Source organism: Arachis hypogaea, chromosome 14 (assembly GCF_003086295.3).
Source record: "Arachis hypogaea cultivar Tifrunner chromosome 14, arahy.Tifrunner.gnm2.J5K5, whole genome shotgun sequence".
In the NCBI taxonomy this organism is placed as follows: domain Eukaryota; kingdom Viridiplantae; phylum Streptophyta; class Magnoliopsida; order Fabales; family Fabaceae; genus Arachis; species Arachis hypogaea.
The window spans coordinates 1,655,544-1,664,476 of NC_092049.1; the positions used below are offsets into that span (position 1 = coordinate 1,655,544).

Here is an 8,933-nt window from a genome sequence, read left to right on the forward strand (position 1 = left end):
AGTTAAAGAGCCTAATCTTGACGAGTATGGTGCTAATGGGACAAAGGAGGTTAGAAGAGTTGGGAATAAGTTGTTAGCACCAATGAAAAATAGAGTATTTCGTTTTTGTGTTTTTTGGCACGATAGTGATGAGCATGTGCACCTAGTGTTTGATGTCCATGGAAGAACCATGCCTAATGCTCCAAGAATGCAGAACACAAAGTTTCTGAAGTGCATTATGTCAAAAAATAAATTAATCAATGACATTTATATTAACAAGACTATAATATTTTAATTTTTTTTATATAAAGTCTTTTTAACTGATTTAGTTAAAAAAAATAATATAGTAAATTTACATTATAATAACAATTACAATAACATCTATATTAAAAGGACATTTACAATAACATTTACATTATATCTTTAAAAAAGTTCTAAAGTTCATTAACAGTAAATTTAATTCTTAAAAGTAGGTAAAAAAGAATTTCAAAATTAAACTACGAAATAAGATAAATTATGTTCCCCTAACATATACATTAAAATAAAATTTATTAGAGATTTATTTTAAATATTTTACATATTGTCGTGGATTTTTTTTTTCTAAATAAAACTTTTAAAATACTTCTTTAAAGAGAACCCTAATGTTCAATAAAACAAGTTTCTAAAAATAGATATCAACAACTACAAAAACTAAACTAAGACCTAACCTAAATTATGTTCCTAACACAATAGCTATTCTAGTCATACATATTATAATAAAACCAATCAAACTATCCTAACTATATTCTTCTTTATTAAAAGAAGAAAATAACAATACTAACATCGAAGTCGATCGCTTTAGCAATATGCCATATCACGTTTAGCCTGATGATATTCGTCCGACCATACATTTGCGCACCATAGTATCCAACAAACTCAAATATGTCAAGAAAAAGCTCGGAGAGGGAGAAGAGAATCCAAAATGGAAGGAAAATGACAAATGAGGGGTGCTGTGAATGATTTAACAATTAACATATCTCATTTATACTGTAAACGAAATATGCTCTATAATTTAATACGTGTGCACCCGTGTTAAGTTCATAGGTGTATGTATCTTATCTCGTTTACACTGTAAACGAAATAAGTAATATGACACAAAAGGTAAATTGTATCCAAATTACTTATACCAGTAATAAGACACAATAAGGTTCTTAGATCAGTGTGATTGATCTGAGTCAAACTTTGAAGGCTTGAGGCAAAAATATTTAATAATTCTTAGGTTAGTGATGATTTGAATCATCTTAATATGAATGTTAGAAACAAGAGAGCAATTTAAAGAAAGTATTTTGTATATTATTCAGTCTGAGGAAAAGTACAATGTACAAGGGGTACATATAGCTGCTAGAAGAATCAAAGTAATAAAAGCATACAATCCTACAATTAATATACAGATACGCTATATAAATACAAATTATACTAATTGATCTAATTTGATTCTAATTATTCTCTTAACATCCCCCCTCAAACTCAAGTAGGAGCTAAGGATACCATCTTGAGTTTGGATAACAGAGTCCGGAAATGAGTCGGATGATGAGCCTTCGTGAAGATATCAGCAGTCTGATCCAGTGTTCTAACAGTGATGAGATGAACAACATCAATAAGGATACGTTGCCAAACAAAGTGACAATCAATCTCAATATGTTTGGTGCGTTCATGAAACACATCATTATAGGCAATCTGAATAGCACTGCGGTTGTCACAAAAAACATCAGTTGGGGATGACTGAGGAACACCCAAGTCTTCGAGAAGCTAACGAATCGAGATAACTTCCTCAGTGGTGTCAGTGAGAGCACGGTATTCAGCTTCTGTGCTTGATCGAGCAGTGAATGTTTGCTTCTTAGCTCGCCAGGAAATGAGAGAGTCGCCAAGAAACAAACAATAACGAGTAGTGGAACGACGATCAGTGGGATCACCAGCCCAATCAACATCTGAGTACGCCTGAAGGGATAAAGATGAATAGACAGAAAAATAAAGGCCATGGAATAGGGTGCCTTTGATGTAGCGAAGAATGCGAAGAACTGCCGCATAGTGAGTAGTACGAGGAGCTGACAAGAACTGGCTAAGGACATGAACCGAATAGGCGATGTCTGGTCGGGTAACAGTTAAGTAGACGAGTCCTCCAACTAGCTGTCGATAAAGAGTAGGATTATCCAAAACAGTGCCATTGATAGGAGTAAATCGAACATTATGCTCAAGAGGAGTAGACTCAGTGCGATTTTCTGTAATTCCGGCTCGAGCAAGAAGATCTGAAGCATATTTAGCTTGAGAGAGATAGATGCCATCATTGGTGGATATGCTTCTAGACCAAGAAAATAGCTAAGAGAACCAATATCTTTCATCTCAAAAGTACGTTGAAGGGACGCCTTGAGATCAGAGATACCATCAACATCATCTCCAGTAATGATCATGTCATCAACATACAAAAGTAGAAGAACAACTCCACGTTCGCTTGTACGAATGAAGAGAGAATTCTCATGAGGGCTGCAAGTGAAACCAAGATTGCATATGATAGTGTTGAACTTGTCAAACCATTCACGAGGAGCTTGCTTAAGTCCATAGAGTGCCTTGCGAAGGAGACAAACTTTGCTAAAAGGACAACGATAACCTGGAGGGGGTTTCATATAGACCTTCTGTTTCAAATCTCTATTAAGAAATGCATTCTTCACGTCCATCTAATTAAGAGACCTTTTTTGACCGCAGTAATGGCCAGAAGAGCTCAAACAAATGTGAGATGAGCAACATGAGCAAAAGCCTCTTCATAGTCAATACCATACTCTTGCATACAACACTGAGCAACCAATCGTGCCTTATAATAGTCAATAGAACCATCAGAGCGAGTCTTGATCTTGTATACCTAGCTGCTTCCCACAACTTCCTGATTAGAAGGAGGATCAACCAAATCCTAAGTGTGTATTTTTTCAAGTGGTTGTATTTCTTCCTGCATTGCTTGTTGCAAATTTGGATTTGTGGAGGCTTCTCTGAATGACTTAGGTTCATGTTGATGAAGAATAGTAGAAAAACAATGATAATCGAGAAGATGAGGAGGTAAATTTCTTACTTTAGAAGAACGAGTGGAAGGAGGAGGCATGACGGTAGGAGCAGGATCGTCGCCCGGTCTAGAATCATCGAGAGATGGAGAAGGCGGAAGAATATGAGGCTGTAGAGGGTGACTCGAGATAGAATCTGTAGAATCATCACTAGGAAAAAGTCCAACATTGGGGTTAGAAGCATTGCACGAATAGAGTCAAGAATATGACGGTGTTTACGTTCAGCTCGGCCATTTTGTTGAGAGGTACCACGACAAGAAAACACAGACAAAGTACCCTGTTCTGCAAGAAAGGTTAAAATTTTGGAATCACGGTATTCCATAGTATTATCTCATCGAAAAACCTTAGTGATCTTGGAAAACTGAGTTTTAATCATAGTGGCAAAGTTAATATAAATTTGAAGTAACTCATGACGATTAGTCATCAAATAAATCCAAGTAAAACATAAATAATCATCAATGAAAATAACAAAGTATCGAGCTCCGCCCATAGAAACAGTGGGAGCGGGGCCCCAAACATTAGAGTGAATGAGATCAAAAGGAGAGCAAGCAAGAGAGGAATTATTGTGAAAAGATAAAGCAGGTTGTTTGGCAGTTTGACAAGAAATACAATCAAAAGATTCATTAGGAACCTCACCCAAAACACCTTGAGATACAAGAGGACGCAATTTTTCTAAGGAGCTGTGGGCAAGACATTGATGCCATAAGTGAAGGGTAGATGGAGAAGAAGCAGCACAGAGATTTGGTACAGGAGGAATATGAAGATTCTCGAGTTCAAACAACCTTCCGACCTTACATCCAGTCCCGATGATTTATCCCGTCCAACGATCTTGTACACGACAACCAGAAATGGAAAAAGTGACATCAAAACCTATATAAACAAGTTGACCAACAGAAATAAGATTAAAGTTTAATTTGGAAATATAATAAGTATCAGGAAGATTAAGAGTCGACTGGGAGATAAAACCCTTGTGTGTTGCGTGCAAGAGAGAACCATTAGTAGTATTGACAGAAGGTGCATTTGTAGTGGCAGACAGAGACGAGAAGAGATGACACAATGGAGACATGTGATTAAAGCAACCTAAGTCAAAATACCATTTAAAATTACCTAGAGGAGTCAAAAAAGCAGCATGGGTATTACCAAAAAGGGAGAGAAGATGCTTAAGAAGAGACGCAATATCAGATAGAGAGACAGGAGACGGGTTGAGAGGAGTAGAGGTGGTAGATTCAATAGTAGCAGCAATAGCAGAAGCAGGCACAATCTTTGAGAAGGTGGGACGAGAATGATACTTGAGTTGATCAGGACGTGGTGGGCGAGTAGGACAGGTAATAATCAAATGTCCCGATAGCTTGCAATAATGGCAGAACAACTGTGAACAATTGTAGCTAATATGACCTTTCTGGTGGCATATGCGACATTTAACAGAGGGACAGTCGGAGAAGAGGTACCCGGAACGATTACAGTTTCGACATAAGTTACCCTTTCTGTCTGTAGCAACAAAAACATCTAACTTTCCCATAATAGTAGTCACAGAGATCAAAGAGATGAGAGAAAACTACAATTTTGGAGCAGAAAATAAAAAATTTGAGTGCAGAATCGGAAAGAGCTCACCAAAAAACCTTAGAGAGGGTCCCACTTGTCTGCCACGTCAGGTGACACGTCAGCAGGAAAGGACACGTGGCGCTTCGTGATTGGAGGCGGAAGAACACGTCAGCACTGACAAGGCGTGTGGTGCCACGCAGGTTGCGAAGCGGATCGGGTTGGGCGCGTGGGTCGAGCACGGGTCCATGGAGCTTCTGGCTAACACGTGGCGCGACGCGGAGCATTGATCTGGAGCGCTAATCCAACGGTGTTGGAGGTGTCTGGAAGGAGAACTTCTTCACGCGGACAGGCAACTTCGAGTGGCGCATCCGGCGGAGTTCGGCGATGATTCCGAAGGCGTTGAAAACCTTGCGACAAGGACAAGGAGATGGTGGCGGCGGCGACGAACCAAGGCATCGGGAAGAATTCGAAAAGTGAAGACAAAGTACTGCCGAAGGAGACAAAATAAAAGAGTTAGAAACCAATTGTTACTTGAAAAAAATAACCTAAACTCTTGATACCATGTTAAAAATAAGAGAGCAATCTAAAGAAAGTGTTTTATGTATTATTCAGTCTGAGGAAAAGTACAATGTACAAGGGGTATATATAGCTGCTAGAAGAATCAAAGTAATAAAAACATAGAATCCTACAATTAATATACAGATACGCTATATAAATACAAATGATGCTAATTGATCTAATTTGATTCTAATTATTCTCTTAACAATCTTGAGGAAAGAATATTTTGTAACACTTATTCAAATGATAGAACTTTCAGTTTGGTTAAGGACTATGGCCTACTGAGAATATACCTTGATATTCATCTTTTTAACTCTATCTCTATTTATTTACATCGTTTAATTTATCTATACATCTCAGAAGTTTCTTTGACACTTTTTTTAGGAGATTATGTGCCTCAAAAGCTTCTTCCTGACACTCTGATAGCATGTAATGGCATTGAGTAAAGCTAGAATTGGTATTGCATAATGGAAACATGAGCCAGAGAGGAAAAAAGAGAAGAAGACAAGTGGCAAATGGACATTACATTGAAGGAGCTGAGCTTATTGATTCGGTTCTTGATGTTGTCAGGAAGGAGGTCGAGAATTGCAATTGCTTGCAAAGTAAACTGCCTTTTATTTTCCTTGATTCCATTTGTTCTGGGTTTTGAATTTTAGTGATGGAATTGAAATTGAATATGAAATTAGAGTTGTTTATTTTTTTTGTAATAAGGGAATTTTGATTTGATTTCTTGAATTTTATTTGTAATGAGAGAATTCACGGATCCAAGTTTTGCAATTTTAATTTGGTTAGGTTTAGGGTGGTAGAGGTGATTTTAAGGAGAGGAGAAGATTGGTAAGGGGGGAAATGATATTTTCTTTTGTGATCTCAACTGATTCTGTTAATGGAAAGTGTTTTTCTTTATGGTTGGACATTTTTGTAGTATTTTTAAAACGTTAGGGAGCATTTTTTATTTTAACAAAAGTTAGGATTATTTTTGTCAGTGTATTAATAATTTAGGGGCAAATTTGGTGATCTACTCTTAATGTTGAGTCTACATCAAGGTCTTTCGAGCTTTTGCAACAATACCCCTTGAGTATAATGAAATATTTATGAATTTCTATCCAGCAATAAAAGAAATTCCAATCTCTCTTTGAACTTATAAGAATGATTAAATAAACTTGTAATATTTGAGAAAATCCAAACTCACAAGAGCAAAAAGAGGGTGGCTTGTTATGGGAAAGAGAATATTTACTTCAACTTGTGCAGTGTAACTCTAAAGGAAAGAACATTTATTTGTACGGTTCCGCTACGTTACTAACAGCATATCTACCAATTTCTGCCAACTCTTATTTATAATTGTGTTTCATGGAAGTGTGTTCGTAGATGTGTCTAATAAAAATATCTTTTTTATAGCTGTATTTAATAGAAGTGTCTTTATAGATATATTTTCTGGATGTGTCTCTTTATATATATATTTAAAATATATTAATTATTAGACACATCCACGAACACACTTCCATGAAACACAATTATAAATAAGAGTTGGCAGAAGTTAGCAGATAATATGTTGATACCCTATACTTTTTCTTATTTGTAACATCATAATTTTTAGTATGTCATGACAAATACTAATTGTAAGGAGTTACCAAATTCTACCTTCCTGTGATCAGCCATGACTCCCACAAGACATACACAATAAAAAAAAAAGAATGAGGGACGAAAGATACAATGAAAATAATAAAAAAGATAAGGATTTTTTTACTAGATTTATAAGAAATTTGTTTTTAGCAATTTAGGTTATCGAAAGAGTTTTTCTTACTAAACCTTTAAAAAATCTGTCTTTGACAATGTAGATTAAAGAGATGAAATTAAAAGAACTAACATTAAAAATTATCTTAAACTAGAGTCTTCAATTTCCGAATTTCTTCATATATCTAGCAAAGTAAATTACTCACCTCACTTAAATTCACAAAAAAACGAGCATAAAAATACTATAAAATTTATTTCATAAAAAACTTTATAAAATGTCTTACAAATTTGCTTAAATAGACCCTAACTGATCAACCAAAAAATGAGCCAAATCTTCCTAGAATAAAACTATGAAATCTAAAATTAAATAAAATATATAATTCCAAAACTAACTTTAACTAATTTAAATCATGTTTGTTCATATTAGATTAGATCAAATTTGATTTAAATTTAAACTTCTAAAAATATAATCACCAAAAAAATCTTCTAAAAATATGATAACTAATTTAAATTAAATTTGATCTTATTAGATAAGATTAGACTTAATTTAAATTTTAAATTTTTAAAAATACTACTAAATAAGTCAAAATCAAATTAAATCTTTTGACAAATTCTAACAACAAATTAAATTTAAATATAGCTAAATAACTTCCAATTTTAATGATTTTTGGGTTTCTTGTTCTCCTTACTTAGCCCATTGGGCGTTATTTTCTTTTCTTTGGCTAACAATTGATGCATTTGTTAATGTATGAGTACTGCTAAGTCAAGACTATTGCTCTTAAAATGAATTCTTAGCCTCTTTGATCTCCAATGTTAGCACAACGCAATTTTTCTACTAATCAAATCCTTAAATATGACAGAATTATTATTGTACTCTTTAGTTATAAAATGACAAAAATACTCTTTTAAACTCGTATTACACAATTTGAAAGAGTGACTCAATTTCGATGTAAAAACGGTCAAAAAAAGACTTTTTTAAAAGCTCTAAAAAATCCCACTAAAAAATCCTAATAGCACTCTGAATCAAATATAATTAAATACTATTAAAAATGCTACAAAATGAAAAATATTGAAAAACCAATTTGATTGTCGAGTAAAAATTAGAGAATTAATTTTATTATTTCGACATAGAGCATAGATTACACAAACATGGATGCCTATATGCAGATATGGTATGCTATCACATACCCTCGCCTGGATAATAAGGGAAAATATGAGAAACTAATAGAATATTTGTACAATGTGTACAATGGAGGTTTACGGAGTATTAGAGAGATAATAATTAGTATTACCTTTTTTCATTAGTTGAAATTTTTGGGATGAATGGTATCATGACATGGTATTAAAACTCTAGATCCGAAAGGTCAAAAGTTCGATATTTGGTGAACCCTTTGTAACTCATATAACTCATTATACACATTATACAAATAAGTCATTGTCTCCTTAGCAGGACTCGGATAATATTAATTACCTACTCCGACCTCCTTCATAGATTTATGAATTATTTAATTTAACACCTCAACAAGCACAAACATAAACCGTGACAAAGAATCACTTCTCTCCACTGTTTTATGTATGCAAAAAGGTTGACAAATTAACTATTGATGAATGTTATAGAAATATAGTGCCTAAAAAGTAATGGTTACTTACTTAAAAAAATTAAAAATTAATATTTAATTAAAAAAATATAAAAATAAATAATTTTTAAAAAATCAAACTTACTAAAAAAAATAAATTAGACAAAATTTAAACAACAATTCATAAACACCGTAAACTATTTACCAATATTGACATCAAAGTTATAGACATACATATATTCGTATGAAAGAAAAGTCCTTTTCATTAGTATATTATTGCACTTATTTATTATTCTGGATCAAACAAAATCGATTTTTGACAAATTGTTTAACGACAAATTAAAGCAGAGCCGACGATCAAATAATCACATCAAATGTCTTATTAATAATATCTTTCGTGTTTTGATGTCGGCTGAGACATTCTGTTCAAGTGCCATTATGCATGAACGGGCTTCCGAAT

The 8,933-nt window shown here is 33.9% G+C and overlaps 1 pseudogene; it reads right to left on the bottom strand.

Annotated features, from left to right (window-relative positions):
* Nucleotides 1–1,357: 1,357 nt before the first annotated feature.
* Nucleotides 1,358–2,820, bottom strand: LOC140178796 (uncharacterized mitochondrial protein AtMg00810-like; annotated as a pseudogene).
* Nucleotides 2,821–8,933: the final 6,113 nt, after the last annotated feature.